The sequence below is a fragment of the Muntiacus reevesi genome, chromosome 8 (genome assembly GCF_963930625.1).
Source record: "Muntiacus reevesi chromosome 8, mMunRee1.1, whole genome shotgun sequence".
Classification (NCBI taxonomy): domain Eukaryota; kingdom Metazoa; phylum Chordata; class Mammalia; order Artiodactyla; family Cervidae; genus Muntiacus; species Muntiacus reevesi.
The window spans coordinates 60,538,396-60,550,772 of NC_089256.1; positions in this window are offsets into that span (position 1 = coordinate 60,538,396).

Consider the following 12,377-nt stretch of genomic DNA (forward strand, 5'->3'; position numbering starts at 1 on the left):
CCTCTTGGAGGACAGAGAGGCATTCAGCGATTGAGACAAGGACAGACAGAGGTGGGGAGGAAGCAGTAGAATAAGAGGGAGACAGGAACCCAGAGGGGAACAAGGGAGCTATTCAGAGTTAGAAAGAGTGGGGAAGCCGCTGGGGAGAGAGAGAAAAGACAGAGAAAGAGGGGCGAAAAGAGAGACAACCGGCAAGGGGGTGGTGGACACGAAAGGGGGGAGAGAGCGGAGGAGTGAGAAGTGAGGATTCGAGGCGGCCGGAGGAAGAAGGCGGAGGCAGCGACCAGAGCTGCGAGCGGGAAGGGAAGGGAGCCAGCGGCAACGAGGAGGGCTGCGGGGTGGTGGGCGGGACCGTGCGCTAAGCCTTTTCTTTCTCTTTTTTTGGGGTGGGCGGTGGATCTCCGCCGAGATAACCCAGCCAAGCCCCCTGCCCCGCGTCCCAGCGAGGGGCCGCAGCTGTATAAATACCGGGGGTGGGGGAGCGGGGCTGCTGCAGAGGGGTCAGCGACACCGGAGAAGGCTTTGCTGTCATTAGCTAATTGAGCCCCAGATGTTAAGAAAAGGTTACGTCCTCCTCCGGAGAGTTTTTCTTTTTAAACACTTTACTCCGATTCCCCGGCCAAAATGGCCGGGAGGCGCCGGGGCCCTTACCCACCCTCTCCCCAGCCCCCTCCCCTCGTTCCGCCCCCCCCCCCCAGGGCCCCAGCACCCCCCCTACCCCAGAGCTCCCGGAAGCCGCCCGCAGAGGCCGCTGCCCCTGTAATCCCAGTGGCCTGCCCGGAGGCGCGGCGGGTAGGAGCGGGGACCACCGGCGGCGGAGCCAACCCCTAGCCCGGGCCGCCGACTGGGAGGTCAGCCCGGAGGGAGGGCGCCGGCGGGGAGCGGGGGACCCCGGGGAGAAGGGCTCTCAGGCTCTTAATCCCCCTGAAGGTTTCAGATCAAAGACGCTAGCACGGAGGCAGAGGCGGTGCGGGTGGGGGTTGGGGGGCTGGCTCTGGCCGCAGCCTACCCCCCTGAGCTGCGGGCTGGGGCTCCCCGGCCCGGACCCCAGGCTGCCAGCCCAGGGGGAGGGGGCTCAGCCTACGGGGTGAGGTCCGCAGGCCCGCTGGAAAGTCGCCCCAGCGCCCGCATATGCCTTCAAAAACCTCCTCCTCCCCAGGAACTGAGGAAAGGATGTGTGAGCCTTCCACACCCCCACCCTCACCCCCGCCACCCGCGAGAACAAAACTCCAGAATACCAGCCACTTGACATGTATTCTTATTTAATCCCACAGCAATCCAATGGGGTTGTAGAAATTGTTATTATTATTGGTTCATAAATGAGGAAACAGGCTTCTGAGAAGTTATAGCCAATTGCCCAAGGACCCACAGGACTAGAAAGTGGCAGCGCTGGAATGAACTCCACAGGGTTCAAGGCCCTGCCCTACCCCCTCACTACGTTCCTCCAGCCAGGCTACCCTTCCCTCTTCTCCCCCATCCTCTTCTTCTGTCCTCCTGGGCTCCTACCACCCGGGAGGAATGGAACCACACACCTGTGGCCTTGGCAAGGGGGGAGGGGTTAGGGAATAGCCTGGTGCCAAGGGCGCGGCCAACTTGGCAACAGCTCCAGGCTAAATGTGCGGGATGGGGCTGGGCAGGCATGTGCCTGGGTTGAATCTGAGCTGAAAGAATGTTCCTGTTGCCCCTGCCCCAGAGGTGGGGCTCCCTGCTCAGAATAGAACCAAGCAAGTTAGAGCTGGAAGGGGCCTTCAAGATGATCTGATCCAACCCTCCTGTTTGACAGATGCAGCTGAGCCCGAGAGGTGGTGTGTCCTCCCCAAGATCACATGGCTCGTTGGTGGCAGAGCAAGAATGAGAGTCCAGGAATTGCCCTTCACGGAGTGCCTCCTTGGCGTCACACACTGGAATAGCCCTGCACACACGATCTTCAGCAACACTAATAGTGGAGATTATCACCTTCCTTCTGGAGATGAGGAAGCTGAGGCTTGGGGGAGCTAAGGGTGCTCAAGGTCTCCCATCTAGAACTTGCCAGAGCTAGTTTTGAACCCAGATCTTCCTAAAAACTTCCCTTTCCACACTCCCAGAATATTGGGGCTAAGGAGTGGGGATTGAGGGCTAGAGAGGGTGTTATGAGCTCAACAGCTCTAAGAACACAGGGGAATGGGACACAGGCTGGGAAAAGTCCCTTCCTGTGACTTTAGTCTTGATTGGCTCTCCATACCTCCCTGAGTGGCCCAAATACTGAGGTCCTTCAAGAATTCCCTTTCTTTTTGGGTTCTGAGGGTCTGGAGATTTAAGAGAAGATTGCATGCACAGATTCCCCCTGATTTCCTACCCCTGGAGGAGGGGGGGGCAGGGGACAGACAGTTTGAGTACAGGCAGGTGATGATGCCCTAGAGTTTAGCCACCACATCCCAGAGCCACACCTGGCTTCTCAGGGGCCACCAACAATGCCATCCCACCCAGCTCCATAGACAGACTCCAAAGCTTCATCCTTATACCTCTCTCCCTTCCTAACCTCCTTCCATGGCCTGCCCTACCTCTTCTTAGCTTTCCACTGCCTCCAATTCACTCATTCATCCATAAACATCTTCAACAAAAATTTGTCAAGTGTGGACTATGTGCCAACATTGTGCCGGACACTGGGGCTACAGCAGAAAACAGACTACCCTTTGAGCTTGCAGTCTAGCCAGAAGACAGAATTAACCAAAGAGATATGTAAATAAATTTAAAATTACAAATTGGTGTTAAGAAGGAGAGTACAGGGTGTTTTGAGAAGTTATAACAATAAGAGGTCTATTTGTATGGGAAGATTCTTGAGACAATAGAAACTCAAAATGATTATTACTAATAATTACCCAAACAGGAGGGCTGAGGTAGTCATGCCCCCAGAGCACCTGCAGTCCTGGGGTGGGTCTCCAGTCCTTCCCCAGCAGTGACTAACCAGTATGTCCCTGAGGGCCCAGCTGATGTGGATGGGGGTAGAATGATTACATGGTGGCCCCAATACTGAGTGTCCCCTCTGCTACCCAGCTTACACTGAGGGGGTGCCCAGTCCAGAGGTGAGGGGGTGAGGTAGCTGGGGGCAGGGGTGGGTTGGGTCTGGACTAGAGGACAGTGTGCCCAGCTGATGGGGGTGTAAGCTTCTGGCATCACTCCAGAGAAAATCCCTGCACTACCTTCTAACCTGGTTCCAAATAGGAAAAGGAGTACATCAAGGCTGTATATTGTCACCCTGCTTATTTAACTTAAATGCAGAGTACATCATGAGAAACGCTGGACTGGATGAAGCACAAGCTGGAATCAAGATTGCTGGGAGAAATATCAGTAACCTCAGATATGCAGATGACACCACCTTTATGGCAGAAATCGAAGAACTAAAGAGCCTCTTGATGAAAGTGAAAGAGGAGAGCGAAAAAGCTGGCTTAAAGCTCAACATTCAGAAAATTAAGGTCATGGCATCTGGTCCCATAACTTCATGGCAAATAGAGGGGGAAACTGGAAACAGTGGCAGACTTTATTTTGGGGGGCTCCAAAATCACTGCAGGTGGTGACTGCAGCCATGAAATTAAAAGCTGCTTACCCCTTGGAAGGAAAGTTATGACCAACCTGGATAGCATATTAAAAAGCAGAGACGTTACTTTGCCAACAAAGGTACATCTAGTCAAAGCTATGGTTTTTCCAGTGATCATGTATGGATGTGAGAGTTGGACTATAGAGAAAACTGAGCACCGAAGAATTGATGCTTTTGAACTGTGGTGTTGGAGAAGACTCTTGAGAGTCCCTTGGACTGACTGCAAGGAGATCTAACCAGTCCATCCTAAAGGAGATCAGTCCTGAGTGTTCATTGGAAGGACTGATGTTGAAGCTGAAACTCCAATACTTTGGCCACTTGATGCAAAGAGCTGACTCATTTGAAAAGACCCTGATGCTGGGAAAGACTGAAGGCAGGAGGAGAAGGGGACAACAGAGGATGAGATGACTGGATGGCATCACCAACTCAATGTACATGAGTTTGGGTAAACTCCGGGAGTTGGTGATGGACAGGGATGCCTGGCGTGCTGTGGTCCATGGGGTTGCAAAGAGTCAGACACGACTGAGCGACTGAACTGAACTGAACTGAACCTTCTAACCAGGTCCTGCATACACACTTACGCTTGTGCACTCTTGCACTCTCCCTGACACCTTAGGGACATACTGGACCAGCCCGTGAAAAGTGTGGTAGAGTGGGATGGGCCTTGCCTTCAGGTCAGACAGCCTTGAACTCAAACCCCACTTCAGCAGGTTCCTGACCAAGTGATCCTCAGGCAAGGCTCTTGGGACCCTTGAGCCTCCTGTCCCCTCTCAGTTCCAGGAGAGAACAAGAGCCTAGCCATGTATGGCTGTGCTTGAGCTCATGCATGAAAAGCACTGAATATAGTGCCTGGCCCCATGGTTCACCATTAATAAATAACGACTGTCACTCTGATTATATAACATGATAATTAATAATATAATGGTAATTAAACCTCACTCCTGCCCCCCAGGCTCCCACCTGGTTCCCTGAGCCTCTCTGGGAGGTCACTCCCATGGTCGACCTTCTGTGAGAAGGAGTTTTACAGGTCTGTGAAAGTCATCTCGGCAACCCCAGAACCTCTTGAAGTCAAGGCCAGACTCACCAGAGGTGCCCAGCATTGACAGGGGCGGTGGGGGGCTCTGGGGAGAGGTGGGGAAGCAGGCTGGGAGATGGCCACATATGCACCTCCTGGCTCTGAACTCTAGGCTCCTGAGCACAAGGTGGGCTGTCCCACCTTACTGGGTAGGCCCGGCCCCACTCTACATTCCTTATAGGCTGGAGGCCAGTTTGGAAAGGTCTGGCCCGGTTGAACCCCCCAGCCAGCCGGGCAGAGTCACAGCCACAGCCGCCGTAGCTGCTTCAGCCGCTGCAGGACAAATGCACACCTGGAACCCATTAGGCCTGGCCAGGAGCTTGTTCCCTTTCTGCATAAACTGAGTGAAGGGTTTGTTTTGACTGCTTTAAATTGTACAGATTTTAGGGCCTGAGAATTGGAAGCCCCCAGTGCTCTGATGGACAAACAGACCACGAGACAGAGGGCTGAGGCAGCAGGAAGCGAGTCCAGTCTGGTTCTGGTTCCTTGTCACTGTCTCTGATCAGCTGGGCTTCCAGTAATGATACAGCCACACTCCATGGATGGGTGTGATGCTTGCTCAGGTGTCTTAGCTCCCCAGCAACCTCCAAAGTAGCATGAGCGGCCCTGACTTCTAGATGAGGAGGGGCAGTGACTTGCCCAAGGTCACTGGGCCAGTAAGTGGCAGGCCTGGATTCCATACCAAGCTTCTCTGAGGCCAAGACCAGTGAAGCTCTTTCCAAGTACCACCAAGATTGCAGTGGGGGTGGGGTGGAGCCCTGGGTAGGTGTCAGGAACTCCAGACACACAGAACTACAGTTGCTCAGACCCTCAACCCAGCCAGAGGACAGGAGTCTGAACCTCTGCACTGGACTCCTTCTTCCAAGTCACCAACTCCTGACCTCAACTGCCCCAGGCAGTGGTGCCCCCCAGGTCAGGGTCAGGTTGACCTTGGCGGGAGAGAGAGTCTGTGAGCCCTGGGCTGCTGCCAAAGCCTCACGAAATGAAAGGGAACCTTGTCCAGTCCCACACAAGGCCCATTCTCTGAGCATCTCGCGCCAGCCCAGCCCCCATGGACCAAGACCTGATCCCTCTTCGCCAACTATTCATAGACTCGTGGAAGAGCATCCGTTGCCAGGGGCAGAGCCCTTAGAAGTCCCCAGGCCCAGACCATAAAGTTTGCAGTTAGGGAAACTGAGGCCCTGGGAAAAGAAGGATTCCCTCATTAGTTAATGGCAAGCAAAGACTCAAATCATGTCCCTTACTTCCCAGGCCTGAACATTTTCCCCAGGATCTAGGCCTCACCCTAAACAAGCAGCCTGCCTTATCTCCCTCCCTCACAGAGACATCCCAGCTGTGCTCCCCAACCCCTCTTCACTTCCACAGAGGGACCAGCCTTGAAGGCTTGTCAGATGCTCCATTTCTAACTTCTCAATCATCTCAACCACCCAACCTGGAAGGGGCTACCTTGTGAGTTGCCCAGTCCTTGGGAATGGTCAAGCAGAGCCTGGTTGCCTGCTCGTCATGCAGGTTGCCAAGTGGGGACCCTGCTGTCTGAGAAATGGTTTCTCGAGATAGTCCTAGCTGAGCTGGCTAGACTCCTTAGAGCTCGGGGGCGACTCATGTGAAGACGAGACCTCTCAAGAGCAGCGGGCCCAGCAGGCCAAAGTGCTCCCATGGCATGCCTATACTGACCCCATCCTCCAGTGGAGAAGACAGATTTGTCAAGATTCTCTCTGAGAGCCTGTAAGCCAGCCCCTCACCTCCAGGCTTCCCTCTCCATGGAGAGTCCACACCTTCAGACATCGGAGGTCTGGTCCCTATAAGAGCCATTCAGTGAAGTCCAGGCCTTCTTAAGCCTCTGATTCCATCATGGTTCTCCTATCTTGGGGCGTGGACCCTTGGGGCTGAATTGGGGTATGAAATCCCAGAGGAAGGCAGGGCCTCCTGGGAAAGGGGAACCCCCTCGCCTCCCAATTCTCCCCAAGCTGAGCCCTTGACTTGGCCCAGTCCAGTGTGTCTGTTCAGACTCATGAGTAGAGACCTGGAGCGGCCTGGACCATTGCCTCCCCACTCCCTAACCATCCAAAAACACACTTTGTGGGTTTCCCTTGATGAAAGGGTCCTGACACCTGGAGAAGAAGGTGAGCCTGGGAGCAGGGAGGGGAGCTGAGGGTAGAAGGCAGGTTGGCCAAAGTGATTTTCCTGGGGAATAATCATATAATATAGTTGCAAAGAAAATACTACTTTCTAAGATATAAACATACTGCTATCCCTTGGCATTCTCACAGAGGCACACACTGTACGTCAAAATCGGCCCCTTTTGCTGGTTGCAATGTCTCCATGTACCATATCAGGGATCTAGTTGAACCGGGTAAGGCCCAGTTCCAGTTGGGACTGAAGGGAAGCCCAAAGAGATCCCCAGGGGCTCTGACAGTAACCACAGGGGGGAGTTCCCTGGTGGTCCAGTGGCTCAGAAACTGCATTCCCAATGCAGGGGGCCCAGGTTCAATCCCTGGTCAGGGAACTAGATCCCACATGCTGCAACTAAGAGTTCACATGCTGCAACTAAAGACCCAGTGCCACCAAATAAATATTTTTTAAAAACACAGGGATCTGAATGGGGATGGAGTAAGGGCCAGAAATAAGACATTGAGAGGAGTACCTAGAGAGGAAGGATTGAGAAAATGGCATTGTTTCTTTGCAGGAATAGGCCAGTGACCCTCAGGACTAAAGCTTAGGACAGCAGCTGATGTTCAAGAGCACGTGCTTGACTGCACCATGCTGGCGGCATCATCCTGCCAGAGCTGAGACCTTTGGTGATGGCCCACGAGGCACAGCCCTAAGTCCCTGTATCCTAAGTGCAGCAACGGGTCAGGAGGGCACCAGCCATGTCAGGATGGCGGGGAGAGGAGAAGAACAGAAATCTCAGGAGTCCTTGGAAATACTGAGGGGGGCAGTTTGCAAGGGTTTCTGTGTCACAGGTTTGGAGCTGGGGCCACTTGATCCTTGGAAGGCTAAAACTTGCAGACACTCAAGAGGTGGACACAAAATAAACAGCCTTTCAAGAAGAAGCTGCCATCCCAAGCACTTAACATGCGTTGTCTTACTTACTGGTGTAACAGCCCCCGCCAGGGAGGCATTATGAGGCCCATCTGACAGATACAGAAACTGAGGCTCTGAAAGGTTATGTGTTCAACCCAAGATCACAGCTATCAAACAGCAGCAACTTGACTCTTTTAACTATTGTCATGCCAGCTCCTGAGTAATATTCTTTGCTGCATGCAACGGCACTGAGAAGGGCTGGGGTGCAGTGTCAGGGCTTGGCAGAGTGGGGCCAGACCACTTCCCATGCCCATCACACACTCTCTCACATCTGAGAAGACTGAGGGGCCTGGAGAGGTCAAACGCTTGTCTGAAATCACACCGTTCCTCAGGAGCTGAACCAGGCCAGAACTCAGGGCAATAAAAATGTTCTGAATAGCTGACCAGAGGGAAACCCCCATACCCATCAATCTGTCACAGCCACCCTGGTTCAGCTCCTGTACTTGTAACTTGTTTTCTCAGACCCCCGCCTCCACACACACACACACACACACAGACACACACACCTGTTGTTTTGGGGGTTCTTGAGGCAGGGCCTCTGAGCAGGATGCTGCCCCTCATTTCGGCCTTTCCTCCCCCACAGCCCCTCAGATGGCTTGCACGCCCCCTCCCTGGCCCCAGCCCCCAAAGGACCCTGGGTCTCTGGTTTTTGTCAGGCCTGAGAGCTGGTGGGATTGATTTATGAGAGGAGCCCCTGCCCCCACCTCACCCTGAGCCCCTTGTCCTCCTCCCCTCTCCTCCTCCTCTTCCTCTTCCAACTCCTCCTCCCCTGCCTGACTGCCTGCTCAGTTTTCCACAGAGTCAGGATTTCCCTGGGGTGGGGGGCTCCAAGCCAAGAACAACACAAGACCGGTTCCCCCACCTCCCCTGCCCCTCCCATCCCCCTCCAGCTCACACACCCGCCACAGCAGCCCCCTCAGTCGAGAGGAGGGGTTGAGAAGAGAGGTCCGGGCCCAGCCTGATCCCCAAAGGAGGAGCCAGAAGCCGAGGACCCTCCCATCCTGAGCCATGACTCCCCACCCCCACCCCGTCCCCCCCCTCCAGTTCCCTCAGAAGTACATTTCTTCAAGGACACCCGTTGGGGAGTTCACGGAGGAGAACTCTGGGAGTCCACACTGGGCTGGGGGGAAAACAGAGAATTCTGAGAGCTCACTGAGGTGGGGTGGGGGGTACCCACACTATGAGGTGGTAGGTCAGTGAAGACCCCCGGAATCTACACTGAGGGCAAAACAGCAAGGCATCCGGTGCCTCTGTTGGCTCTGGGAGGGGCAGGCAGTGCAGAGAGGACTCCGAGACCCCCCACACTGGAGGTGGTGGGGAGCAAGGTCTCTAGAAGGTGAGTGGGCTCAGATAGGAATGGGAACGGGGATCCCCATCAGTCTCTGTTTCCCACTCCAGAGGTTGGGACTTGAGTCACAGGGAGGAAGGAGATAGGGACAGAAAGTTCGACCAAGGCAGAGGCCCATCTGATGGGGGTAGTGTCGGAAGAGCAGCCAGCAGACGGACCCCAGGGAGGGGATCAGGCTAGCGGAGGGTCAGGGCAGAAAGGGGGCGGGTCAGGGCTTGAGTCCGAGTCCTCCTTCCATCCCGTTCTCAGACTTGATTTTGGCCCTTGACTCTGGACCAGGAGGTATGGGGATGGGGGGTTGAGGAAACTTGCTTCCTCCTGGAAAAGGGGTCCAGACACCCGGACCATGACGGGCAGACTGACAGGACCTCTCCCGAGAAGAGCACTCCCTGCAGCTCCGCCCTGCGGCACAGGAAGCTGGCGCTGGAAGAGCTACTGTCCCGCCAGCCGGCCGCTCCTTCCCTCAGCCCGTCCCCAAGCCGCTCCCCCACCCAGCCCTCATCAGACGGGGCCTTCATGCCTCTCCAGGCGGTGTGAACCCGGGTGACCCCTCCAAGGTTGCCTCTTTCACACAGCAGCTCTTTGATGGGTCTCTGAAGGCCTTGGTTTTTCCTCACTGTGTGCCCCCGCCTGGCCCCGCAGTGAACCCCCCGTTGCCCACCCCTCCTCTTCTTTCAGACACATGCCTGGTCCTGGCTCTGACTGGGGAGGAAAGGCCCTTCCCCAGACTTCCTAGGGCAGCTCTGCTCTGTGAGGGGCACCCCCAAGACACCTCCCCAGTTAGGACAAGGAATGAGAATCTGTTTTTTAAGTCACACCTCAAAGCCTTAAGCAATCCATTCCTTCGCGCCCTGGCTGAGGGCTCAGCCAAGTTCATCTGTGTACCCTCAGGCTTAGCACAGAGCAGGAGGCTTAAAAAGGGAAACAGAAATTTTGAATGAATACTTGGTAAGATGGGGAGTCACAGGGGCTCCTCTGCTTCAGAAGTAGAACAGGAGCAGGGACACAGGAGCAGGGACGGGCAGGGAGGCAGCAGAGTCACAGCCGCCCCGTGATAGTGAGTGGCAATGGTGGCCTAGCCCTGTCCCCTTCAGAAAGGGCGCAGAGGTGGCTGGGGCACCTGGCTTCTCCCTCCTGTGTCACAGCAAGCCTCCCAGGGGACGACTGCCCCTTCTCCCCATCACAGCTCAGGCCTAGGCTCCTCCCGGGAACACACATCCAAATCCTGTCCGGCCCCTCCCCCCTCATTCGGGGCCCAACCTCCTCCCCTCCCCTGGTAACCCCCCTTCCCCTCAGGCCAAATCTGGCCAATTTGTTCTGAGACAGGGTTCTGGTTTCATAGCCTCATTTGAATGATTTCCAACCAGAATTCCTGCCTCCTCCTTTGCAAAGCTCTGCCCTCCCTTCCCCCAGCCTCCCTTCAGCCTGAGCGCCTGCCTCAGCCAAGACCTGTGTGGAAGAAGGAATGAACCCCCCCACACACTGACCCCTGGACCCTAACACCCCTTCTCTGGGCACTCCCAGTCTCCACACAGCTTGCAGCCCCCAGAGGGAGGCTGGTCACTCAGACCTCTGCCTCAGGCCTGAGAATGTGGGCGCCGAGACTCTGCCGGCTGTCCTTCCTGGGGCCTGGGTCACCCCACCTGTGCTGGGAGCAGAGGATGTTCTAGAGCTGAGCCCAGAGCCCAGCCCTGCCCTCGGTAGAACTTAGCTGCCAAACTAGATGCAAATCTCCATCTTACTAGCCACCCCTGCCTGCCTCAAACACGTTCTCTAGTCCCCTGGAGCAGGAAAAGCTCTGTTTCAGGTAGTGCAGCAGGAGTATCAGGAGGAAGCTGGCCCTGTGCACAGTTAGCCTTGTGAAAAAATCATAGGCAGCGCCCCCCTCCCCCGGCGTGCTGGTTCATGCTTCCTAACAGTCCTCACCAGCAGAAAGGTCAGGCGGAGATCCCGTTCAACCCCTACCTTTCCTAAGACTTTGCTCTGACCCAGAGTCAGACCCCCACGATGTAGAAGGTCTCGTCCTCCAGGCGCTACACCCAGAAGGTAGGCAGAAAAGGTTTTCTTCCTTTGTTTATTAAAAAAGGAGTTTGAGGCCCAGAGATGTTCAGTAATGTGTCTAACATCACAGCAGGACTTGAGCCCTGGCCACCTCCCGCCGAGGCTGAGTTGTCCACCGCCGCACACTGCTGGGTCTGGGTCAGCCTGGAGGCCACTCTTCAGCCCAGGACACCTGGTCCTCATAGGGACTGCTGATCAGCCATCTGCAAACCCCTATCCTGGGAGATGATCCTGGAGATGGGTCCAACAATCTGTTCTGCAGTTCAGGTGTGTCATTTCCTGAGCCCTCGGGTGGGAGCTGGTTTGGGTACCGCCCTGTTGGCACAGATTCAGCATCTTCATTTTACATATGCAGAACTAGGCTCATAGCACAGAGAGGCATGTCAAGCCACAGTCCTGGCGCTGAGCCAAACAGAAAAACACCCCAGTATTCCCTGTGCCACTGGAGCCTCCTGTCTACTCTCCCAACCCCTGTCTTCAAGGGCCCCTCTCTAAGTACCACTCTTGTCAAGGGTCAGGTACCCAGGGTTCAAATACAGGCATGTGACCTTGGGTGAGTTACTTCCCTGAGACTGTAAAATGGTGTAATAACGTGTTCCTCATAACCTCATAGCGTTGCGGTGGGTGTGAAAATACATAAAGTCTAACACAAGACATAATCATTCACTTCTCCTCCCTTCATATATTCTGCCCAGTACAAGTCTAGTTTAGGAGGAGAAAGTGCCCCCAGCTGAGTCGAGTTCAGCTATTCAGTATTAGAGCTGTCTGTGAAACCCAAGGTAAGACGCCCAGCCTCTGTTCCTCCACCTGAAAACATGTCAACATGGTGGAGATGAGATGAGACAAGAGAGGGGAAAGGAAGAACAGTGGGAAAGGGAAAAGGTATAAATCTCAGTTTCTGGCTTCCTTTGATCAACATGCTCCCCACACACTCTCGGGCTGTGGGAGACGGCCCATTCCTGGATCAGAGGGGGAATCCTCCCCCCTTCTTTCCTTCCCGGGCCATTCTAGGGTCCCCATGACTCATCCCCTACAACAAGCAGCTCTTTTTTGTTCAGCATGGAGCAGGGTGCCCTGCCTGCTGGCGCCTGGCCCAGAGAGGAAGGCTCAGGGGCTGTGGGGCTGGTCTGGCTTCCTCAGGGGTTCCATGGCTAGATCCACTCCCACCTGTACCCCAATGCCACTGCTTTCTGCTCAGTCCTTGAAGATTCCCAAGGACCTGAGCTAATGGGGGC